Source organism: Maylandia zebra, linkage group LG3 (genome assembly GCF_041146795.1).
Source record: "Maylandia zebra isolate NMK-2024a linkage group LG3, Mzebra_GT3a, whole genome shotgun sequence".
Classification (NCBI taxonomy): domain Eukaryota; kingdom Metazoa; phylum Chordata; class Actinopteri; order Cichliformes; family Cichlidae; genus Maylandia; species Maylandia zebra.
The window spans coordinates 51175671-51199381 of record NC_135169.1 but is presented as its reverse complement, the minus strand read 5'-3'; the positions used below and the strand labels follow the sequence as shown (position 1 = coordinate 51199381).

The 23711-nt window shown below is 58.9% G+C and overlaps 9 non-coding genes and 1 pseudogene across 9 annotated transcripts; all 10 read right to left on the bottom strand.

Annotated features, from left to right (window-relative positions):
• Window positions 1-1036: 1036 nt before the first annotated feature.
• LOC143417907 (5S ribosomal RNA) lies at window positions 1037-1155 on the bottom strand. The gene has a single exon (XR_013098055.1). It is a non-coding gene; the product is annotated as a 5S ribosomal RNA (ribosomal RNA).
• A 3226-nt stretch (window positions 1156-4381) lies between these two features.
• Window positions 4382-4500, bottom strand: LOC143417625 (5S ribosomal RNA). Its single transcript, XR_013097771.1, has one exon. It is a non-coding gene; the product is annotated as a 5S ribosomal RNA (ribosomal RNA).
• A 1056-nt stretch (window positions 4501-5556) lies between these two features.
• LOC143417334 (5S ribosomal RNA) lies at window positions 5557-5675 on the bottom strand. The gene has a single exon (XR_013097555.1). It is a non-coding gene; the product is annotated as a 5S ribosomal RNA (ribosomal RNA).
• Window positions 5676-8265: 2590 nt separating this feature from the next.
• Window positions 8266-8384, bottom strand: LOC143417512 (5S ribosomal RNA). The gene has a single exon (XR_013097734.1). It is a non-coding gene; the product is annotated as a 5S ribosomal RNA (ribosomal RNA).
• A 1927-nt stretch (window positions 8385-10311) lies between these two features.
• On the bottom strand, window positions 10312-10430 carry LOC143417946 (5S ribosomal RNA). The gene has a single exon (XR_013098094.1). It is a non-coding gene; the product is annotated as a 5S ribosomal RNA (ribosomal RNA).
• A 2360-nt stretch (window positions 10431-12790) lies between these two features.
• LOC143417528 (5S ribosomal RNA) lies at window positions 12791-12909 on the bottom strand (annotated as a pseudogene).
• A 2043-nt stretch (window positions 12910-14952) lies between these two features.
• LOC143417336 (5S ribosomal RNA) lies at window positions 14953-15071 on the bottom strand. The gene has a single exon (XR_013097557.1). It is a non-coding gene; the product is annotated as a 5S ribosomal RNA (ribosomal RNA).
• A 1770-nt stretch (window positions 15072-16841) lies between these two features.
• Window positions 16842-16960, bottom strand: LOC143417906 (5S ribosomal RNA). The gene has a single exon (XR_013098054.1). It is a non-coding gene; the product is annotated as a 5S ribosomal RNA (ribosomal RNA).
• A 2082-nt stretch (window positions 16961-19042) lies between these two features.
• LOC143417935 (5S ribosomal RNA) lies at window positions 19043-19161 on the bottom strand. The gene has a single exon (XR_013098083.1). It is a non-coding gene; the product is annotated as a 5S ribosomal RNA (ribosomal RNA).
• A 2482-nt stretch (window positions 19162-21643) lies between these two features.
• On the bottom strand, window positions 21644-21762 carry LOC143417905 (5S ribosomal RNA). Its single transcript, XR_013098053.1, has one exon. It is a non-coding gene; the product is annotated as a 5S ribosomal RNA (ribosomal RNA).
• Window positions 21763-23711: the final 1949 nt, after the last annotated feature.

Here is a 23711-nt window from a genome sequence, read left to right as displayed (position 1 = left end):
GCCAAAGGCCCTGATGTGGTGTAAGTGGCCTCAATAGCAACTAATGCCCTGGTGTGGTGTAAGTGGCCTCAGCCAGCAGCCACAGGCACTGGTGTGGTGTAAGTGGCCTCAGCCAGCAGCCACAGGCCCTGGTGTGGTGTAAGTGGCCTCAGCCAGCAGCCACAGGCCCTGGTGTGGTGTAAGTGGCCTGAGCCAGCAGCCACAGGCCCTGGTGTGGTGTATGTGGCCTCAGCCAGAAGCCACAGGCACTGGTGTGGTGTAAGTGCCCTCAGCCAGCAGCCACAGGCCCTGGTGTGGTGTAAGTGACCTCAGCCAGCAGCCACAGGCCCTGGTGTGGTGTAAGTGGCCTCAGCCAGTGCCACAGGCCCTGGTGTGGTGTAAGTGGCCTGAGCAAGAGTCACAGACCCTGGTGTGGTGTAATTGGCCTCAATAGCAACTAATGCCCTGGTGTGGTGTAGGTGGCCTCAGCCAGCAGCCACAGGCCCTGGTGTGGTGTAAGTGGCCTCAGCCAGTGCCACAGGCCCTGGTGTGGTGTAAGGGGCCTCAATAGCAACTAATGCCCTGGTGTGGTGTAAGTGGCCTCAGCCAGCAGCCACAGGCACTGGTGTGGTGTAAGTGCGCTCAGCCAGCAGCCACAGGCCCTGGTGTGGTGTAAGTGGCCTCAGCCAGCAGCCACAGGCCCTGGTGTGGTGTAAGTGGCCTGAGCAAGAGCCACAGGCCCTGGTGTGGTGTAAGTGGCCTCAGCCAGAAGCCACAGGCACTGGTGTGGTGTAAGTGCCCTCAGCCAGCAGCCACAGGCCCTGGTGTGGTGTAAGTGACCTCAGCCAGCAGCCACAGGCCCTGATGTGGTGTAAGTGGCCCCAGACGGTCACTCAGGCCCTGGTGTGGTGTAGGTGGCATCAGCTAGCAGCACAAGACATTGGAAAAGAGCCAAAAGCAATGTCGTTAATGTGCCCTCATTAATGGGCAGCTGCTTTTGGTCTTTTAATACACCCCTTCTCTGGATCAAAAGCGGTTCAATGACATGAAAACGAAAGGCTTACAGCACCAGGTATTCCCAGGTAGTCTCCCATCCAAGTACTAACCAAGCCCAGCCCTGCTTAGCTTCCGAGATCAGACGAGGTCGGGCATGCTCAGGGTGGTATGGCCGTAAGCTGCTGGCCCCAGCACAATGTCTCAATTTATGGATTCAACTGATTAGGTGGCAAGTACCTGAAGTTACGAAGACAATCCTTTAACCATACCTGCATGTTTGCATAATACCCTAACCCAAAGGCTCAGTTTAGCATTTATCTAACAGCACAGGCCCTGGATTGTTGAAGATGGCCTCAGGAACCAGCACAGGGCCTGGTGTGTTGTACATGGCCACAGCTAGCAGCACAGGGCCTGGTTTGGTGAAGATGGCCTCGGCCAGAAGCGCAGGGCCTGGTGTGATGTGAGTGGCCTGAGCAAGAGCCACAGGCCCTGGTGTGGTGCAAGTGGCCTCAGCCAGAAGCCACAGGCACTGGTGTGGTGTAAGTGGCCTCAGCCAGCAGCCACAGGCCCTGGTGTGGTGTAAGTGGCCTCAGCCAGCAGCCACAGGCCCTGGTGTGGTGTAAGTGGCCTCAGCCAGCAGCCACAGGCCCTGGTGTGGTGTAAGTGGCCTCAGCCAGCAGCCACAGGCCGTGGTGTGGTGTAAGTGGCCTCAGCCAGAGCCACAGGCCCTGGTGTAGTGTAAGTGGCCTCAGCCAGTGCCACAGGCCCTGGTGTGGTGTAAGTGGCCTGAGCAAGAGCCACAGACCCTGGTGTGGTGTAATTGGCCTCAATAGCAACTAATGCCCTGGTGTGGTGTAGGTGGCCTCAGCCAGCAGCCACAGGCCCTGGTGTGGTGTAAGTGGCCTCAGCCAGTGCCACAGGCCCTGGTGTGGTGTAAGGGGCCTCAATAGCAACTAATGCCCTGGTGTGGTGTAAGTGGCCTCAGCCAGCAGCCACAGGCACTGGTGTGGTGTAAGTGGCCTCAGCCAGCAGCCACAGGCCCTGGTGTGGTGTAAGTGGCCTCAGCCAGCAGCCACAGGCCCTGGTGTGGTGTAAGTGGCCTGAGCCAGCAGCCACAGGCCCTGGTGTGGTGTAAGTGGCCTCAGCCAGAAGCCACAGGCACTGGTGTGGTGTAAGTGCACTCAGCCAGCAGCCACAGGCCCTGGTGTGGTGTAAGTGACCTCAGCCAGCAGCCACAGGCCCTGGTGTGGTGTAAGTGGCCTCAGCCAGCAGCCACAGGCCCTGGTGTGGTGTAAGTGGCCTCAGCCAGTGCCACAGGCCCTGGTGTGGTGTAAGTGGCCTGAGCAAGAGTCACAGACCCTGGTGTGGTGTAATTGGCCTCAATAGCAACTAATGCCCTGGTGTGGTGTAGGTGGCCTCAGCCAGCAGCCACAGGCCCTGGTGTGGTGTAAGTGGCCTCAGCCAGTGCCACAGGCCCTGGTGTGGTGTAAGTGGCCTGAGCAAGAGCCACAGGCCCTGGTGTGGTGTAAGTGGCCTCAGCCAGCAGCCACAGGCCCTGGTGTGGTGTAAGTGGCCTGAGCAAGAGCCACAGGCCCTGGTGTGGTGTAAGTGGCCTCAGCCAGAAGCCACAGGCACTGGTGTGGTGTAAGTGCCCTCAGCCAGCAGCCACAGGCCCTGGTGTGGTGTAGATGACCTCAGCCAGCAGCCACAGGCCCTGGTGTGGTGTAAGTGGCCTCAGCCAGCAGCCACAGGCCCTGGTGTGGTGTAAGTGGCCTCAGCCAGTGCCACAGGCCCTGGTGTGGTGTAAGGGGCCTCAATAGCAACTAATGCCCTGGTGTGGTGTAAGTGGCCTCAGCCAGCAGCCACAGGCACTGGTGTGGTGTAAGTGGCCTCAGCCAGCAGCCACAGGCCCTGGTGTGGTGTAAGTGGCCTCAGCCAGCAGCCACAGGCCCTGGTGTGGTGTAAGTGGCCTGAGCCAGCAGCCACAGGCCCTGGTGTGGTGTAAGTGGCCTCAGCCAGAAGCCACAGGCACTGGTGTGGTGTAAGTGCCCTCAGCCAGCAGCCACAGGCCCTGGTGTGGTGTAAGTGACCTCAGCCAGCAGCCACAGGCCCTGGTGTGGTGTAAGTGGCCTCAGCCAGCAGCCACAGGCCCTGGTGTGGTATAAGTGGCCTCAGCCAGTGCCACAGGCCCTGGTGTGGTGTAAGTGGCCTGAGCAAGAGTCACAGACCCTGGTGTGGTGTAATTGGCCTCAATAGCAACTAATGCCCTGGTGTGGTGTAGGTGGCCTCAGCCAGCAGCCACAGGCCCTGGTGTGGTGTAAGTGGCCTCAGCCAGTGCCACAGGCCCTGGTGTGGTGTAAGTGGCCTGAGCAAGAGCCACAGGCCCTGGTGTGGTGTAAGTGGCCTCAGCCAGCAGCCACAGGCCTTGGTGTGGTGTAAGTGGCCTGAGCAAGAGCCACAGGCCCTGGTGTGGTGTAAGTGGCCTCAGCCAGAAGCCACAGGCACTGGTGTGGTGTAAGTGCCCTCAGCCAGCAGCCACAGGCCCTGGTGTGGTGTAAGTGACCTCAGCCAGCAGCCACAGGCCCTGGTGTGGTGTAAGTGGCCTCAGCCAGCAGCCACAGGCCCTGGTGTGGTGTAAGTGGCCTCAGCCAGTGCCACAGGCCCTGGTGTGGTGTAAGTGGCCTGAGCAAGAGTCACAGACCCTGGTGTGGTGTAATTGGCCTCAATAGCAACTAATGCCCTGGTGTGGTGTAGGTGGCCTCAGCCAGCAGCCACAGGCCCTGGTGTGGTGTAAGTGGCCTCAGCCAGTGCCACAGGCCCTGGTGTGGTGTAAGTGGCCTGAGCAAGAGCCACAGACCCTGGTGTGGTGTAATTGGCCTCAATAGCAACTAATGCCCTGGTGTGGTGTAAGTGGCCTCAGCCAGCAGCCACAGGCCCTGGTGTGGTGTAAGTGGCCTCAGCCAGAGCCACAGGCCCTGGTGTAGGGTAAGTGGCCTCAGCCAGTGCCACAGGCCCTGGTGTGGTGTAAGTGGCCTGAGCAAGAGCCACAGACCCTGGTGTGGTGTAATTGGCCTCAATAGCAACTAATGCCCTGGTGTGGTGTAGGTGGCCTCAGCCAGCAGCCACAGGCCCTGGTGTGGTGTAGGTGGCCTCAGCCAGCAGCCACAGGCCCTGGTGTGGTGTAAGTGGCCTCAGCCAGAGCCACAGGCCCTGATGTGGTGTAAGTGGCCCCAGCCGGTCACTCAGGCCCTGGTGTGGTGTAGGTGGCATCAGCTAGCAGCACAAGACATTGGAAAAAAGCCAAAAGCAGTGTCGTTAATGTGCCCTCATTAATGGGCAGCTGCTTTTGGTCTTTTAATACACCCCTTCTCTGGATCAAAAGCAGTTCAATGACATGAAAATGAAAGGCTTACAGCACCAGGTATTCCCAGGCAGTCTCCCATCCAAGTACTAACCAAGCCCAGCCCTGCTTAGCTTCCGAGATCAGACGAGGTCGGGCGTGCTCAGGGTGGTATGGCCGTAAGCTGCTGGCCCCAGCACAATGTCTCAATTTATGGATTCAAGTGATTAGGTGGCAAGTACCTGAAGTTACGAAGACAATCCTATAACCATAACTGCATGTTTGCATAATACCCTAACCCAAAGGCTCAGTTTGGCATTTATCCAACAGCACAGGCCCTGGATTGTTGAAGATGGCTTCTGGAACCAGCACAGGGCCTGGTGTGTTGTACATGGCCACAGCTAGCAGCACAGGGCCTGGTTGGGTGAAGATGGCCTCGGCCAGAAGCACAGGGTCTGGTGTGATATGAGTGGCCTGAGCAAGAGCCACAGGCCCTGGTGTGGTGTAGATGGCCTCAGCCAGCAGCCACAGGCCCTGGTGTGGTGTAAGTGGCCTCAGCCAGCAGCCACAGGCCCTGGTGTGGTGTAAGTGGCCTCAGCCAGTGCCACAGGCCCTGGTGTGGTGTAATTGGCCTCAATAGCAACTAAGGCCCTGGTGTGGTGTATGTGGCCTCAGCCAGCAGCCACAGGCCCTGGTGTGGTGTACATGGCCACAGCCAGCAGCCACAGGCCCTGGTGTGGTGTAAGTGGCCTCAATAGCAACTAAGGCCCTGGTGTGGTGTAAGTGGCCTCAGCCAGCAGCCACAGGCCCTGGTGTGGTGTAAGTGGCCTCAGCCAGCAGCCACAGGCCCTGGTGTGGTGTAAGTGGCCTCAGCCAGTGCCACAGGCCCTGGTGTGGTGTAAGTGGCCTGAGCAAGAGCCACAGACCCTGGTGTGGTGTAATTGGCCTCAATAGCAACTAATGCCCTGGTGTGGTGTAAGTGGCCTCAGCCAGCAGCCACAGGCCCTGGTGTGGTGTAAGTGGCCTCAGCCAGCAGCCACAGGCCCTGATGTGGTGTAAGTGGCCCCAGCCGGTCACTCAGGCCCTGGTGTGGTGTAGGTGGCATCAGCTAGCAGCACAAGACATTGGAAAACAGCCAAAAGCAGTGTCGTTAATGTGCCCTCATTAATGGGCAGCTGCTTTTGGTCTTTTAATACACCCCTTCTCTGGATCAAAAGCGGTTCAATGACATGAAAAAGAAAGGCTTACAGCACCAGGTATTCCCAGGTAGTCTCCCATCCAAGTACTAACCAAGCCCAGCCATGCTTATCTTCCGAGATCAGACGAGGTCGGGCGTGCTCAGGGTGGTATGGCCGTAAGCTGCTGGCCCCAGCACAATGTCTCAATTTATGGATTCAACTGATTAGGTGGCAAGTACCTGAAGTTACGAAGACAATCCTTTAACCATACCTGCATGTTTGCATAATACCCTAACCCAAAGGCTCAGTTTAGCATTTATCTAACAGCACAGGCCCTGGATTGTTGAAGATGGCCTCAGGAACAAGCACAGGGCCTGGTGTGTTGTAGATGGCCACAGCAAGAAGCACAGGGCCTGGTTTGGTGAAGATGGCCTCGGCCAGAAGCACAGGGCCTGGTGTGATATGAGTGGCCTGAGCAAGAGCCACAGGCCCTGGTGTGGTGTAAGTGGCCTGAGCAAGAGCCACAGGCCCTGGTGTGGTGTAAGTGGTCTCAGCCAGCAGCCACAGGCCCTGGTGTGGTGTAGGTGGCCTCAGCCAGCAGCCACAGGCCCTTGTGTGGTGTAAGTGGCCTCAGCCAGCAGCCACAGGCCCTGGTGTGGTGTAAGTGGCCTGAGCAAGAGCCACAGACCCTGGTGTGGTGTAATTGGCCTCAATAGCAACTAAGGCCCTGGTGTGGTGTAGGTGGCCTCAGCCAGCAGCCACAGGCCTTGGTGTGGTGTAAGTGGCCTCAGCCAGAGCCACAGGCCCTGATGTGGTGTAAGTGGCCCCAGCCGGTCACTTAGGCCCTGGTGTTGTGTAGGTGGCATCAGCTAGCAGCCACAGGCCCTGGTGTGGTGTAAGTGGCCTCAGCCAGAGCCACAGACCCTGGTGTGGTGTAATTGGCCTCAATAGCAACTAAGGCCCTGGTGTGGTGTAGGTGGCCTCAGCCAGCAGCCACAGGCCCTGGTGTGGTGTAAGTGCCCTCAGCCAGCAGCCACAGGCCCTGGTGTGGTGTAAGTGGCCTCAGCCAGAGCCACAGGCCCTGATGTGGTGTAAGTGGCCCCAGCCGGTCACTCAGGCCCTGGTGTGGTGTAGGTGGCCTCAGCCAGCAGCCACAGGCCCTGGTGTGGTGTAAGTGGCCTCAGAAGCAAATAAGGCCGTATTGTGGTGTATGTGGCCTCAGCCAGGAGCCACAGGCCCTGGTGTGGTGTAAGTGGCCTGAGCAAGAGCCACAGACCCTGGTGTGGTGTAAGTGGCCTCAGCCAGCAGCCACAGGCCTTGGTGTGGTGTAAGTCGCCTCAGCCAGAAGCCACAGGCACTGGTGTGGTGTAAGTGGCCTCAGCCAGCAGCCACAGGCCCTGGTGTGGTGTAAGTGGCCTGAGCAAGAGCCACAGGCCCTGGTGTGGTGTAATTGGCCTCAATAGCAACTAAGGCCCTGGTGTGGTGTAAGTGGCCTCATCCAGAGCCACAGGCCCTGATGTGGTGTAAGTGGCCTCAGAAGCAAATAAGGCCGTGGTGTGGTGTAAGTGGCCTCAGCCAGAAGCCACAGGCACTGGTGTGGTGTAAGTGGCCTCAGCCAGCAGCCACAGGCCCTGGTGTGGTGTAAGTGACTTCAGCCAGTGCCACAGGCCCTGGTGTGGTGTAAGTGGCCTGAGCAAGAGCCACCGACCCTGGTGTGGTGTAATTGGCCTCAATAGCAACTAATGCCCTGGTGTGGTGTAGGTGGCCTCAGCCAGCAGCCACAGGCCCTGGTGTGGTGTAAGTGGCCTCAGCCAGTGCCACAGGCCCTGGTGTGGTGTAAGGGGCCTCAATAGCAACTAATGCCCTGGTGTGGTGTAAGTGGCCTCAGCCAACAGCCACAGGCACTGGTGTGGTGTAAGTGCCCTCAGCCAGCAGCCATAGGCCCTGGTGTGGTGTAAGTGGCCTCAGCCAGCAGCCACAGGCCCTGGTGTGGTGTAAGTGGCCTGAGCAAGAGCCACAGGCACTGGTGTGGTGTAAGTGCCCTCAGCCAGCAGCCACAGGCCCTGGTGTGGTGTAAGTGGCCTCAGCCAGCAGCCACAGGCCCTGGTGTGGTGTAAGTGGCCTCAGCCAGCAGCCACAGGCCATGGTGTGGTGTAAGTGGCCTCAGCCAGCAGCCACAGGCCCTGGTGTGGTGTAAGTGGCCTCAGCCAGCAGCCACAGGCCCTGGTGTGGTGTAAGTGGCCTCAGCCAGTGCCACAGGCCCTGGTGTGGTGTAAGTGGCCTGAGCAAGAGTCACAGACCCTGGTGTGGTGTAATTGGCCTCAATAGCAACTAATGCCCTGGTGTGGTGTAGGTGGCCTCAGCCAGCAGCCACAGGCCCTGGTGTGGTGTAAGTGGCCTCAGCCAGCAGCCCCAGGCCCTGGTGTGGTGTAAGTGGCCTGAGCAAGAGCCACAGACCCTGGTGTGGTGTAATTGGCCTCAATAGCAACTAATGCCCTGGTGTGGTGTAAGTGGCCTCAGCCCGCAGCCACAGGCCCTGGTGTGGTGTAAGTGGCCTCATCCAGCAGCCACAGGCCCTGATGTGGTGTAAGTGGCCCCAGCCGGTCACTCAGGCCCTGGTGTGGTGTAGGTGGCATCAGCTAGCAGCACAAGACATTGGAAAACAGCCAAAAGCAATGTCGTTAATGTGCCCTCATTAATGGGCAGCTGCTTTTGGTCTTTTAATACACCCCTTCTCTGGATCAAAAGCGGTTCAATGACATGAAAATGAAAGGCTTATAGCACCAGGTATTCCCAGGAAGTCTCCCATCCAAGTACTAACCAAGCCCAGCCCTGCTTAGCTTCCGAGATTAGACGAGGTCGGGCGTGCTCAGGGTGGTATGGCCGTAAGCTGCTGGCCCCAGCACAATGTCTCAATTTATGGATTCAACTGATTAGGTGGCAAGTACCTGAAGTTACGAAGACAATCCTTTAACCATACCTGCATGTTTGCATAATACCCTAACCCAAAGGCTCAGTTTAGCATTTATCTAACAGCACAGGCCCTGGATTGTTGAAGATGGCCTCAGGAACCAGCACAGGGCCTGGTGTGTTGTACATGGCCACAGCAAGAAGCACAGGGCCTGGTTTGGTGAAGATGGCCTCGGCGAGAAGCGCAGGGCCTGGTGTGATGTGAGTGGCCTGAGCAAGAGCCACAGGCCCTGGTGTGGTGTAAGTGGCCTCAGCCAGAAGCCACAGGCACTGGTGTGGTGTAAGTGGCCTCAGCCAGCAGCCACAGGCCCTGGTGTGGTGTAAGTGGCCTCAGCCAGCAGCCACAGGCCCTGGTGTGGTGTAAGTGGCCTCAGCCAGCAGCCACAGGCCCTGGTGTGGTGTAAGTGGCCTCAGCCAGCAGCCACAGGCCCTGGTGTGGTGTAAGTGGCCTCAGCCAGCAGCCACAGGCCCTGGTGTGGTGTAAGTGGCCTAAGCCAGAGCCACAGGCCCTGGTATAGTGTAAGTGGCCTCAACCAGTGCCACAGGCCCTGGTGGGGTGTAAGTGGCCTGAGCAAGAGCCACAGACCCTGGTGTGGTGTAATTGGCCTCAATAGCAACTAATGCCCTGGTGTGGTGTAGGTGGCCTCAGCCAGCAGCCACAGGCCCTGGTGTGGTGTAAGTGGCCTCAGCCAGTGCCACAGGCCCTGGTGTGGTGTAAGGGGCCTCAATAGCAACTAATGCCCTGGTGTGGTGTAGGTGGCCTCAGCCAGCAGCCACAGGCCCTGGTGTGGTGTAAGTGGCCTCAGCCAGTGCCAAAGGCCCTGATGTGGTGTAAGTGGCCTCAATAGCAACTAATGCCCTGGTGTGGTGTAAGTGGCCTCAGCCAGCAGCCACAGGCACTGGTGTGGTGTAAGTGGCCTCAGCCAGCAGCCACAGGCCCTGGTGTGGTGTAAGTGGCCTCAGCCAGCAGCCACAGGCCCTGGTGTGGTGTAAGTGGCCTGAGCCAGCAGCCACAGGCCCTGGTGTGGTGTATGTGGCCTCAGCCAGAAGCCACAGGCACTGGTGTGGTGTAAGTGCCCTCAGCCAGCAGCCACAGGCCCTGGTGTGGTGTAAGTGACCTCAGCCAGCAGCCACAGGCCCTGGTGTGGTGTAAGTGGCCTCAGCCAGCAGCCACAGGCCCTGGTGTGGTGTAAGTGGCCTCAGCCAGTGCCACAGGCCCTGGTGTGGTGTAAGTGGCCTGAGCAAGAGTCACAGACCCTGGTGTGGTGTAATTGGCCTCAATAGCAACTAATGCCCTGGTGTGGTGTAGGTGGCCTCAGCCAGCAGCCACAGGCCCTGGTGTGGTGTAAGTGGCCTCAGCCAGTGCCACAGGCCCTGGTGTGGTGTAAGGGGCCTCAATAGCAACTAATGCCCTGGTGTGGTGTAAGTGGCCTCAGCCAGCAGCCACAGGCACTGGTGTGGTGTAAGTGCCCTCAGCCAGCAGCCACAGGCCCTGGTGTGGTGTAAGTGGCCTCAGCCAGCAGCCACAGGCCCTGGTGTGGTGTAAGTGGCCTCAGCCAGAAGCCACAGGCACTGGTGTGGTGTAAGTGCCCTCAGCCAGCAGCCACAGGCCCTGGTGTGGTGTAAGTGACCTCAGCCAGCAGCCACAGGCCCTGATGTGGTGTAAGTGGCCCCAGCCGGTCACTCAGGCCCTGGTGTGGTGTAGGTGGCATCAGCTAGCAGCACAAGACATTGGAAAAGAGCCAAAAGCAATGTCGTTAATGTGCCCTCATTAATGGGCAGCTGCTTTTGGTATTTTAATACACCCCTTCTCTGGATCAAAAGCGGTTCAATGACATGAAAATGAAAGGCTTACAGCACCAGGTATTCCCAGGTAGTCTCCCATCCAAGTACTAACCAAGCCCAGCCCTGCTTAGCTTCCGAGATCAGACGAGGTCGGGCGTGCTCAGGGTGGTATGGCCGTAAGCTGCTGGCCCCAGCACAATGTCTCAATTTATGGATTCAACTGATTAGGTGGCAAGTACCTGAAGTTACGAAGACAATCCTTTAACCATACCTGCATGTTTGCATAATACCCTAACCCAAAGGCTCAGTTTAGCATTTATCTAACAGCACAGGCCCTGGATTGTTGAAGATGGCCTCAGGAACCAGCACAGGGCCTGGTGTGTTGTACATGGCCACAGCTAGCAGCACAGGGCCTGGTTTGGTGAAGATGGCCTCGGCCAGAAGCGCAGGGCCTGGTGTGATGTGAGTGGCCTGAGCAAGAGCCACAGGCCCTGGTGTGGTGCAAGTGGCCTCAGCCAGAAGCCACAGGCACTGGTGTGGTGTAAGTGGCCTCAGCCAGCAGCCACAGGCCCTGGTGTGGTGTAAGTGGCCTCAGCCAGCAGCCACAGGCCCTGGTGTGGTGTAAGTGGCCTCAGCCAGCAGCCACAGGCCCTGGTGTGGTGTAAGTGGCCTCAGCCAGCAGCCACAGGCCCTGGTGTGGTGTAAGTGGCCTCAGCCAGAGCCACAGGCCCTGGTGTGGTGTAAGTGGCCTGAGCAAGAGCCACAGACCCTGGTGTGGTGTAATTGGCCTCAATAGCAACTAATGCCCTGGTGTGGTGTAGGTGGCCTCAGCCAGCAGCCACAGGCCCTGGTGTGGTGTAAGTGGCCTCAGCCAGTGCCACAGGCCCTGGTGTGGTGTAAGGGGCCTCAATAGCAACTAATGCCCTGGTGTGGTGTAAGTGGCCTCAGCCAGCAGCCACAGGCACTGGTGTGGTGTAAGTGGCCTCAGCCAGCAGCCACAGGCCCTGGTGTGGTGTAAGTGGCCTGAGCCAGCAGCCACAGGCCCTGGTGTGGTGTAAGTGGCCTCAGCCAGAAGCCACAGGCACTGGTGTGGTGTAAGTGCCCTCAGCCAGCAGCCACAGGCCCTGGTGTGGTGTAAGTGACCTCAGCCAGCAGCCACAGGCCCTGGTGTGGTGTAAGTGGCCTCAGCCAGCAGCCACAGGCCCTGGTGTGGTGTAAGTGGCCTCAGCCAGTGCCACAGGCCCTGGTGTGGTGTAAGTGGCCTGAGCAAGAGTCACAGACCCTGGTGTGGTGTAATTGGCCTCAATAGCAACTAATGCCCTGGTGTGGTGTAGGTGGCCTCAGCCAGCAGCCACAGGCCCTGGTGTGGTGTAAGTGGCCTCAGCCAGTGCCACAGGCCCTGGTGTGGTGTAAGTGGCCTGAGCAAGAGCCACAGGCCCTGGTGTGGTGTAAGTGGCCTCAGCCAGCAGCCACAGGCCCTGGTGTGGTGTAAGTGGCCTGAGCAAGAGCCACAGGCCCTGGTGTGGTGTAAGTGGCCTCAGCCAGAAGCCACAGGCACTGGTGTGGTGTAAGTGCCCTCAGCCAGCAGCCACAGGCCCTGGTGTGGTGTAAGTGGCCTCAGCCAGTGCCACAGGCCCTGGTGTGGTGTAAGGGGCCTCAATAGCAACTAATGCCCTGGTGTGGTGTAAGTGGCCTCAGCCAACAGCCACAGGCACTGGTGTGGTGTAAGTGCCCTCAGCCAGCAGCCATAGGCCCTGGTGTGGTGTAAGTGGCCTCAGCCAGCAGCCACAGGCCCTGGTGTGGTGTAAGTGGCCTGAGCAAGAGCCACAGGCACTGGTGTGGTGTAAGTGCCCTCAGCCAGCAGCCACAGGCCCTGGTGTGGTGTAAGTGGCCTCAGCCAGCAGCCACAGGCCCTGGTGTGGTGTAAGTGGCCTCAGCCAGCAGCCACAGGCCATGGTGTGGTGTAAGTGGCCTCAGCCAGCAGCCACAGGCCCTGGTGTGGTGTAAGTGGCCTCAGCCAGTGCCACAGGCCCTGGTGTGGTGTAAGTGGCCTGAGCAAGAGTCACAGACCCTGGTGTGGTGTAATTGGCCTCAATAGCAACTAATGCCCTGGTGTGGTGTAGGTGGCCTCAGCCAGCAGCCACAGGCCCTGGTGTGGTGTAAGTGGCCTCAGCCAGCAGCCCCAGGCCCTGGTGTGGTGTAAGTGGCCTGAGCAAGAGCCACAGACCCTGGTGTGGTGTAATTGGCCTCAATAGCAACTAATGCCCTGGTGTGGTGTAAGTGGCCTCAGCCCGCAGCCACAGGCCCTGGTGTGGTGTAAGTGGCCTCATCCAGCAGCCACAGGCCCTGATGTGGTGTAAGTGGCCCCAGCCGGTCACTCAGGCCCTGGTGTGGTGTAGGTGGCATCAGCTAGCAGCACAAGACATTGGAAAACACCCAAAAGCAATGTCGTTAATGTGCCCTCATTAATGGGCAGCTGCTTTTGGTCTTTTAATACACCCCTTCTCTGGATCAAAAGCGGTTCAATGACATGAAAATGAAAGGCTTATAGCACCAGGTATTCCCAGGCAGTCTCCCATCCAAGTACTAACCAAGCCCAGCCCTGCTTAGCTTCCGAGATTAGACGAGGTCGGGCGTGCTCAGGGTGGTATGGCCGTAAGCTGCTAGCCCCAGCACAATGTCTCAATTTATGGATTCAACTGATTAGGTGGCAAGTACCTGAAGTTACGAAGACAATCCTTTAACCATACCTGCATGTTTGCATAATACCCTAACCCAAAGGCTCAGTTTAGCATTTATCTAACAGCACAGGCCCTGGATTGTTGAAGATGGCCTCAGGAACCAGCACAGGGCCTGGTGTGTTGTACATGGCCACAGCAAGAAGCACAGGGCCTGGTTTGGTGAAGATGGCCTCGGCGAGAAGCGCAGGGCCTGGTGTGATGTGAGTGGCCTGAGCAAGAGCCACAGGCCCTGGTGTGGTGTAAGTGGCCTCAGCCAGAAGCCACAGGCACTGGTGTGGTGTAAGTGGCCTCAGCCAGCAGCCACAGGCCCTGGTGTGGTGTAAGTGGCCTCAGCCAGCAGCCACAGGCCCTGGTGTGGTGTAAGTGGCCTCAGCCAGCAGCCACAGGCCCTGGTGTGGTGTAAGTGGCCTCAGCCAGCAGCCACAGGCCCTGGTGTGGTGTAAGTGGCCTCAGCCAGCAGCCACAGGCCCTGGTGTGGTGTAAGTGGCCTCAGCCAGAGCCACAGGCCCTGGTATAGTGTAAGTGGCCTCAACCAGTGCCACAGGCCCTGGTGGGGTGTAAGTGGCCTGAGCAAGAGCCACAGACCCTGGTGTGGTGTAATTGGCCTCAATAGCAACTAATGCCCTGGTGTGGTGTAGGTGGCCTCAGCCAGCAGCCACAGGCCCTGGTGTGGTGTAAGTGGCCTCAGCCAGTGCCACAGGCCCTGGTGTGGTGTAAGGGGCCTCAATAGCAACTAATGCCCTGGTGTGGTGTAGGTGGCCTCAGCCAGCAGCCACAGGCCCTGGTGTGGTGTAAGTGGCCTCAGCCAGTGCCAAAGGCCCTGATGTGGTGTAAGTGGCCTCAATAGCAACTAATGCCCTGGTGTGGTGTAAGTGGCCTCAGCCAGCAGCCACAGGCACTGGTGTGGTGTAAGTGGCCTCAGCCAGCAGCCACAGGCCCTGGTGTGGTGTAAGTGGCCTCAGCCAGCAGCCACAGGCCCTGGTGTGGTGTAAGTGGCCTGAGCCAGCAGCCACAGGCCCTGGTGTGGTGTATGTGGCCTCAGCCAGAAGCCACAGGCACTGGTGTGGTGTAAGTGCCCTCAGCCAGCAGCCACAGGCCCTGGTGTGGTGTAAGTGACCTCAGCCAGCAGCCACAGGCCCTGGTGTGGTGTAAGTGGCCTCAGCCAGCAGCCACAGGCCCTGGTGTGGTGTAAGTGGCCTCAGCCAGTGCCACAGGCCCTGGTGTGGTGTAAGTGGCCTGAGCAAGAGTCACAGACCCTGGTGTGGTGTAATTGGCCTCAATAGCAACTAATGCCCTGGTGTGGTGTAGGTGGCCTCAGCCAGCAGCCACAGGCCCTGGTGTGGTGTAAGTGGCCTCAGCCAGTGCCACAGGCCCTGGTGTGGTGTAAGTGGCCTGAGCAAGAGCCACAGGCCCTGGTGTGGTGTAAGTGGCCTCAGCCAGCAGCCACAGGCCCTGGTGTGGTGTAAGTGGCCTGAGCAAGAGCCACAGGCCCTGGTGTGGTGTAAGTGGCCTCAGCCAGAAGCCACAGGCACTGGTGTGGTGTAAGTGCCCTCAGCCAGCAGCCACAGGCCCTGGTGTGGTGTAAGTGGCCTCAGCCAGCAGCCACAGGCCCTGGTGTGGTGTAAGTGGCCTCAGCCAGTGCCACAGGCCCTGGTGTGGTGTAAGTGGCCTGAGCAAGAGTCACAGACCCTGGTGTGGTGTAATTGGCCTCAATAGCAACTAATGCCCTGGTGTGGTGTAGGTGGCCTCAGCCAGCAGCCACAGGCCCTGATGTGGTGTAAGTGGCCCCAGCCGGTCACTCAGGCCCTGGTGTGGTGTAGGTGGCATCAGCTAGCAGCACAAGACATTGGAAAAGAGCCAAAATCAATGTCGTTAATGTGCCCTCATTAATGGGCAGCTGCTTTTGGTCTTTTAATACACCCCTTCTCTGGATCAAAAGCGGTTCAATGACATGAAAATGAAAGGCTTACAGCACCAGGTATTCCCAGGTAGTCTCCCATGCAAGTACTAACCAAGCCCAGCCCTGCTTAGCTTCCGAGATCAGACGAGGTCGGGCATGCTCAGGGTGGTATGGCCGTAAGCTGCTGGCCCCAGCACAATGTCTCAATTTATGGATTCAACTGATTAGGTGGCAAGTACCTGAAGTTACGAAGACAATCCTTTAACCATACCTGCATGTTTGCATAATACCCTAACCCAAAGGCTCAGTTTAGCATTTATCTAACAGCACAGGCCCTGGATTGTTGAAGATGGCCTCAGGAACCAGCACAGGGCCTGGTGTGTTGTACATGGCCACAGCTAGCAACACAGGGCCTGGTTTGGTGAAGATGGCCTCGGCCAGAAGCGCAGGGCCTGGTGTGATGTGAGTGGCCTGAGCAAGAGCCACAGGCCCTGGTGTGGTGTAAGTGGCCTCAGCCAGAAGCCACAGGCACTGGTGTGGTGTAAGTGGCCTCAGCCAGCAGCCACAGGCCCTGGTGTGGTGTAAGTGGCCTCAGCCAGCAGCCACAGGCCCTGGTGTGGTGTAAGTGGCCTCAGCCAGCAGCCACAGGCCCTGGTGTGGTGTAAGTGGCCTCAGCCAGCAGCCACAGGCCCTGGTGTGGTGTAAGTGGCCTCAGCCAGAGCCACAGGCCCTGGTGTAGTGTAAGTGGCCTCAGCCAGTGCCACAGGCCCTGGTGTGGTGTAAGTGGCCTGAGCAAGAGCCACAGACCCTGGTGTGGTGTAATTGGCCTCAATAGCAACTAATGCCCTGGTGTGGTGTAGGTGGCCTCAGCCAGCAGCCACAGGCCCTGGTGTGGTGTAAGTGGCCTCAGCCAGTGCCACAGGCCCTGGTGTGGTGTAAGGGGCCTCAATAGCAACTAATGCCCTGGTGTGGTGTAAGTGGCCTCAGCCAGCAGCCACAGGCACTGGTGTGGTGTAAGTGGCCTCAGCCAGCAGCCACAGGCCCTGGTGTGGTGTAAGTGGCCTCAGCCAGCAGCCACAGGCTCTGGTGTGGTGTAAGTGGCCTGAGCCAGCAGCCACAGGCCCTGGTGTGGTGTAAGTGGCCTCAGCCAGAAGCCACAGGCACTGGTGTGGTGTAAGTGCCCTCAGCCAGCAGCCACAGGCCCTGGTGTGGTGTAAGTGACCTCAGCCAGCAGCCACAGGCCCTGGTGTGGTGTAAGTGGCCTCAGCCAGCAGCCACAGGCCCTGGTGTGGTGTAAGTGGCCTCAGCCAGTGCCACAGGCCCTGGTGTGGTGTAAGTGGCCTGAGCAAGAGCCACAGGCCCTGGTGTGGTGTAAGTGGCCTCAGCCAGCAGCCACAGGCCCTGGTGTGGTGTAAGTGGCCTGAGCAAGAGCCACAGGCCCTGGTGTGGTGTAAGTGGCCTCAGCCAGAAGCCACAGGCACTGGTGTGGTGTAAGTGCCCTCAGCCAGCAGCCACAGGCCCTGGTGTGGTGTAAGTGACCTCAGCCAGCAGCCACAGGCCCTGGTGTGGTGTAAGTGGCCTCAGCCAGCAGCCACAGGCCCTGGTGTGGTGTAAGTGGCCTCAGCCAGTGCCACAGGCCCTGGTGTGGTGTAAGTGGCCTGAGCAAGAGTCACAGACCCTGGTGTGGTGTAATTGGCCTCAATAGCAACTAATGCCCTGGTGTGGTGTAGGTGGCCTCAGCCAGCAGCCACAGGCCCTGATGTGGTGTAAGTGGCCCCAGCCGGTCACTCAGGCCCTGGTGTGGTGTAGGTGGCATCAGCTAGCAGCACAAGACATTGGAAAAGAGCCAAAATCAATGTCGTTAATGTGCCCTCATTAATGGGCAGCTGCTTTTGGTCTTTTAATACACCCCTTCTCTGGATCAAAAGCGGTTCAATGACATGAAAATGAAAGGCTTACAGCACCAGGTATTCCCAGGTAGTCTCCCATCCAAGTACTAACCAAGCCCAGCCCTGCTTAGCTTCCGAGATCAGACGAGGTCGGGCATGCTCAGGGTGGTATGGCCGTAAGCTGCTGGCCCCAGCACAATGTCTCAATTTATGGATTCAACTGATTAGGTGGCAAGTACCTGAAGTTACGAAGACAATCCTTTAACCATACCTGCATGTTTGCATAATACCCTAACCCAAAGGCTCAGTTTAGCATTTATCTAACAGCACAGGCCCTGGATTGTTGAAGATGGCCTCAGGAACCAGCACAGGGCCTGGTGTGTTGTACATGGCCACAGCTAGCAGCACAGGGCCTGGTTTGGTGAAGATGGCCTCGGCCAGAAGCGCAGGGCCTGGTGTGATGTGAGTGGCCTGAGCAAGAGCCACAGGCCCTGGTGTGGTGTAAGTGGCCTCAGCCAGAAGCCACAGGCACTGGTGTGGTGTAAGTGGCCTCAGCCAGCAGCCACAGGCCCTGGTGTGGTGTAAGTGGCCTCAGCCAGCAGCCACAGGCCCTGGTGTGGTGTAAGTGGCCTCAGCCAGCAGCCACAGGCCCTGGTGTGGTGTAAGTGGCCTCAGCCAGCAGCCACAGGCCCTGGTGTGGTGTAAGTGGCCTCAGCCAGAGCCACAGGCCCTGGTGTAGTGTAAGTGGCCTCAGCCAGTGCCACAGGCCCTGGTGTGGTGTAAGTGGCCTGAGCAAGAGCCACAGACCCTGGTGTGGTGTAATTGGCCTCAATAGCAACTAATGCCCTGTTGTGGTGTATGTGGCCTCAGCCAGCAGCCACAGGCCCTGGTGTGGTGTAAGTGGCCTCAGCCAGTGCCACAGGCCCTGGTGTGGTGTAAGGGGCCTCAATAGCAACTAATGCCCTGGTGTGGTGTAAGTGGCCTCAGCCAGCAGCCACAGGCACTGGTGTGGTGTAAGTGGCCTCAGCCAGCAGCCACAGGCCCTGGTGTGGTGTAAGTGGCCTCAGCCAGCAGCCACAGGCCCTGGTGTGGTGTAAGTGGCCTGAGCCAGCAGCCACAGGCCCTGGTGTGGTGTAAGTGGCCTCAGCCAGAAGCCACAGGCACTGGTGTGGTGTAAGTGCCCTCAGCCAGCAGCCACAGGCCCTGGTGTGGTGTAAGTGACCTCAGCCAGCAGCCACAGGCCCTGGTGTGGTGTAAGTGGCCTCAGCCAGCAGCCACAGGCCCTGGTGTGGTGTAAGTGGCCTCAGCCAGTGCCACAGGCCCTGGTGTGGTGTAAGTGGCCTGAGCAAGAGTCACAGACCCTGGTGTGGTGTAATTGGCCTCAATAGCAACTAATGCCCTGGTGTGGTGTAGGTGGCCTCAGCCAGCAGCCACAGGCCCTGGTGTGGTGTAAGTGGCCTCAGCCAGTGCCACAGGCCCTGGTGTGGTGTAAGTGGCCTGAGCAAGAGCCACAGGCCCTGGTGTGGTGTAAGTGGCCTCAGCCAGCAGCCACAGGCCTTGGTGTGGTGTAAGTGGCCTGAGCAAGAGCCACAGGCCCTGGTGTGGTGTAAGTGGCCTCAGCCAGAAGCCACAGGCCCTGGTGTGGTGTAAGTGACCTCAGCCAGCAGCCACAGGCCCTGGTGTGGTGTAAGTGGCCTCAGCCAGCAGCCACAGGCCCTGGTGTGGTGTAAGTGGCCTCAGCCAGTGCCACAGGCCCTGGTGTGGTGTAAGTGGCCTGAGCAAGAGTCACAGACCCTCGTGTGGTGTAATTGGCCTCAATAGCAACTAATGCCCTGGTGTGGTGTAGGTGGCCTCAGCCAGCAGCCACAGGCCCTGGTGTGGTGTAAGTGGCCTCAGCCAGTGCCACAGGCCCTGGTGTGGTGTAAGTGGCCTGAGCAAGAGCCACAGACCCTGGTGTGGTGTAATTGGCCTCAATAGCAACTAATGCCCTGGTGTGGTGTAAGTGGCCTCAGCCAGCAGCCACAGGCCCTGGTGTGGTGTAAGTGGCCTCAGCCAGCAGCCACAGGCCCTGATGTGGTGTAAGTGGCCCCAGCCGGTCACTCAGGCCCTGGTGTGGTGTAGGTGGCATCAGCTAGCAGCACAAGACATTGGAAAACAGCCAAAAGCAATGTCGTTAATGTGCCCTCATTAATGGGCAGCTGCTTTTGGTCTTTTAATACACCCCTTCTCTGGATCAAAAGCGGTTCAATGACATGAAAATGAAAGGCTTACAGCACCAGGTATTCCCAGGTAGTCTCCCATCCAAGTACTAACCAAGCCCAGCCCTGCTTAGCTTCCGAGATCAGACGAGGTCGGGCGTGCTCAGGGTGGTATGGCCGTAAGCTGCTGGCCCCAGCACAATGTCTCAATTTATGGATTCAACTGATTAGGTGGAAAGTACCTGAAGTTACGAAGACAATCCTTTAACCATACCTGCATGTTTGCATAATACCCTAACCCAAAGGCTCAGTTTAGCATTTATCTAACAGCACAGGCCCTGGATTGTTGAAGATGGCCTCAGGAACCAGCACAGGGCCTGGTGTGTTGTACATGGCCACAGCTAGCAGCACAGGGCCTGGTGTGATGTGAGTGGCCTGAGCCAGAAGCCACAGGCACTGGTGTGGTGTAAGTGGCCTCAGCCAGCAGCCACAGGCCCTGGTGTGGTGTAAGTGGCCTCAGCCAGCAGCCACAGGCCCTGGTGTGGTGTAAGTGGCCTCAGCCAGCAGCCACAGGCCCTGGTGTGGTGTAAGTGGCCTCAGCCAGAGCCACAGGTCCTGGTGTGGTGTAAGTGGCCTCAGCCAGTGCCACAGGCCCTGGTGTGGTGTAAGTGGCCTCAGCCAGAAGCCACAGGCCCTGGTGTGGTGTAAGTGGCCTCAGCCAGCAGCCACAGGCCCTGGTGTGGTGTAAGTGGCCTCAGCCAGAGCCACAGGTCCTGGTGTGGTGTAAGTGGCCTCAGCCAGTGCCACAGGCCCTGGTGTGGTGTAAGTGGCCTGAGCAAGAGCCACAGACCCTGGTGTGGTGTAATTGGCCTCAATAGCAACTAATGCCCTGGTGTGGTGTAGGTGGCCTCAGCCAGCAGCCACAGGCCCTGGTGTGGTGTAAGTGGCCTCAATAGCAACTAATGCCCTGGTGTGGTGTAAGTGGCCTCAGCCAGCAGCCACAGGCCCTGGTGTGGTGTAAGTGGCCTCAGCCAGAGCCACAGGTCCTGGTGTGGTGTAAGTGGCCTCAGCCAGAGCCACAGGTCCTGGTGTGGTGTAAGTGGCCTCAGCCAGTGCCACAGGCCCTGGTGTGGTGTAAGTGGCCTCAGCCAGCAGCCACAGGCCCTGGTGTGGTGTAAGTGGCCTCAGCCAGCAGCCACAGGCCCTGGTGTGGTGTAAGTGGCCTCAGCCAGCAGCCACAGGCCCTGGTGTGGTGTAAGTGGCCTCAGCCAGCAGCCACAGGCCCTGGTGTGGTGTAAGTGGCCTCAGCCAGAGCCACAGGTCCTGGTGTGGTGTAAGTGGCCTCAGCCAGTGCCACAGGCCCTGGTGTGGTGTAAGTGGCCTGAGCAAGAGCCACAGACCCTGTTGTGGTGTAATTGGCCTCAATAGCAACTAAGGCCCTGGTGTGGTGTAGGTGGCCTCAGCCAGCAGCCACAGGCCCTGGTGTGGTGTAAGTGGCCTCAGCCAGCAGCCACAGGCCCTGGTGTGGTGTAAGTGGCCTCAGCCAGCAGCCACAGGCCCTGGTGTGGTGTAAGTGGCCTGAGCAAGAGCCACAGGCCCTGGTGTGGTGTAAGTGGCCTCAGCCAGCAGCCACAGGCCCTGGTGTGGTGTAAGTGGCCTGAGCAAGAGCCACAGGCCCTGGTGTGGTGTAAGTGGCCTCAGCCAGAAGCCACAGGCACTGGTGTGGTGTAAGTGCCCTCAGCCAGCAGCCACAGGCCCTGGTGTGGTGTAAGTGCCCTCAGCCAGCAGCCACAGGCCCTGGTGTGGTGTAAGTGACCTCAGCCAGCAGCCACAGGCCCTGGTGTGGTGTAAGTGGCCTCAGCCAGCAGCCACAGGCCCTGGTGTGGTGTAAGTGGCCTCAGCCAGTGCCACAGGCCCTGGTGTGGTGTAAGTGGCCTGAGCAAGAGTCACAGACCCTGGTGTGGTGTAATTGGCCTCAGCCAGCAGCCACAGGCCCTGGTGTGGTGTAAGTGGCCTGAGCAAGAGCCACAGGCCCTGGTGTGGTGTAAGTGGCCTCAGCCAGAAGCCACAGGCACTGGTGTGGTGTAAGTGCCCTCAGCCAGCAGCCACAGGCCCTGGTGTGGTGTAAGTGGCCTGAGCAAGAGCCACAGGCCCTGGTGTGGTGTAAGTGGCCTCAGCCAGAAGCCACAGGCACTGGTGTGGTGTAAGTGCCCTCAGCCAGCAGCCACAGGCCCTGGTGTGGTGTAAGTGACCTCAGCCAGCAGCCACAGGCCCTGGTGTGGTGTAAGTGGCCTCAGCCAGCAGCCACAGGCCCTGGTGTGGTGTAAGTGGCCTCAGCCAGTGCCACAGGCCCTGGTGTGGTGTAAGTGGCCTGAGCAAGAGTCACAGGCCCTGGTGTGGTGTAAGTGACCTCAGCCAGCAGCCACAGGCCCTGGTGTGGTGTAGGTGGCCTCAGCCAGCAGCCACAGGCCCTGATGTGGTGTAAGTGGCCCCAGCCGGTCACTCAGGCCCTGGTGTGGTGTAGGTGGCATCAGCTAGCAGCACAAGACATTGGAAAAGAGCCAAAATCAATGTCGTTAATGTGCCCTCATTAATGGGCAGCTGCTTTTGGTCTTTTAATACACCCCTTCTCTGGATCAAAAGCGGTTCAATGACATGAAAATGAAAGGCTTACAGCACCAGGTATTCCCAGGTAGTCTCCCATCCAAGTACTAACCAAGCCCAGCCCTGCTTAGCTTCCGAGATCAGACGAGGTCGGGCATGCTCAGGGTGGTATGGCCGTAAGCTGCTGGCCCCAGCACAATGTCTCAATTTATGGATTCAACTGATTAGGTGGCAAGTACCTGAAGTTACGAAGACAATCCTTTAACCATACCTGCATGTTTGCATAATACCCTAACCCAAAGGCTCAGTTTAGCATTTATCTAACAGCACAGGCCCTGGATTGTTGAAGATGGCCTCAGGAACCAGCACAGGGCCTGGTGTGTTGTACATGGCCACAGCTAGCAGCACAGGCCCTTGTTTGGTGAAGATGGCCTCGGCCAGAAGCGCAGGGCCTGGTGTGATGTGAGTGGCCTGAGCAAGAGCCACAGGCCCTGGTGTGGTGTAAGTGGCCTCAGCCAGAAGCCACAGGCACTGGTGTGGTGTAAGTGGCCTCAGCCAGCAGCCACAGGCCCTGGTGTGGTGTAAGTGGCCTCAGCCAGCAGCCACAGGCCCTGGTGTGGTGTAAGTGGCCTCAGCCAGCAGCCACAGGCCCTGGTGTGGTGTAAGTGGCCTCAGCCAGCAGCCACAGGCCCTGGTGTGGTGTAAGTGGCCTCAGCCAGAGCCACTGGCCCTGGTGTAGTGTAAGTGGCCTCAGCCAGTGCCACAGGCCCTGGTGTGGTGTAAGTGGCCTGAGCAAGAGCCACAGACCCTGGTGTGGTGTAATTGGCCTCAATAGCAACTAATGCCCTGTTGTGGTGTATGTGGCCTCAGCCAGCAGCCACAGGCCCTGGTGTGGTGTAAGTGGCCTCAGCCAGTGCCACAGGCCCTGGTGTGGTGTAAGGGGCCTCAATAGCAACTAATGCCCTGGTGTGGTGTAAGTGGCCTCAGCCAGCAGCCACAGGCACTGGTGTGGTGTAAGTGGCCTCAGCCAGCAGCCACAGGCCCTGGTGTGGTGTAAGTGGCCTCAGCCAGCAGCCACAGGCCCTGGTGTGGTGTAAGTGGCCTGAGCCAGCAGCCACAGGCCCTGGTGTGGTGTAAGTGGCCTCAGCCAGAAGCCACAGGCACTGGTGTGGTGTAAGTGCCCTCAGCCAGCAGCCACAGGCCCTGGTGTGGTGTAAGTGACCTCAGCCAGCAGCCACAGGCCCTGGTGTGGTGTAAGTGGCCTCAGCCAGCAGCCACAGGCCCTGGTGTGGTGTAAGTGGCCTCAGCCAGTGCCACAGGCCCTGGTGTGGTGTAAGTGGCCTGAGCAAGAGTCACAGACCCTGGTGTGGTGTAATTGGCCTCAATAGCAACTAATGCCCTGGTGTGGTGTAGGTGGCCTCAGCCAGCAGCCACAGGCCCTGGTGTGGTGTAAGTGGCCTCAGCCAGTGCCACAGGCCCTGGTGTGGTGTAAGTGGCCTGAGCAAGAGCCACAGGCCCTGGTGTGGTGTAAGTGGCCTCAGCCAGCAGCCACAGGCCTTGGTGTGGTGTAAGTGGCCTGAGCAAGAGCCACAGGCCCTGGTGTGGTGTAAGTGGCCTCAGCCAGAAGCCACAGGCCCTGGTGTGGTGTAAGTGACCTCAGCCAGCAGCCACAGGCCCTGGTGTGGTGTAAGTGGCCTCAGCCAGCAGCCACAGGCCCTGGTGTGGTGTAAGTGGCCTCAGCCAGTGCCACAGGCCCTGGTGTGGTGTAAGTGGCCTGAGCAAGAGTCACAGACCCTCGTGTGGTGTAATTGGCCTCAATAGCAACTAATGCCCTGGTGTGGTGTAGGTGGCCTCAGCCAGCAGCCACAGGCCCTGGTGTGGTGTAAGTGGCCTCAGCCAGTGCCACAGGCCCTGGTGTGGTGTAAGTGGCCTGAGCAAGAGCCACAGACCCTGGTGTGGTGTAATTGGCCTCAATAGCAACTAATGCCCTGGTGTGGTGTAAGTGGCCTCAGCCAGCAGCCACAGGCCCTGGTGTGGTGTAAGTGGCCTCAGCCAGCAGCCACAGGCCCTGATGTGGTGTAAGTGGCCCCAGCCGGTCACTCAGGCCCTGGTGTGGTGTAGGTGGCATCAG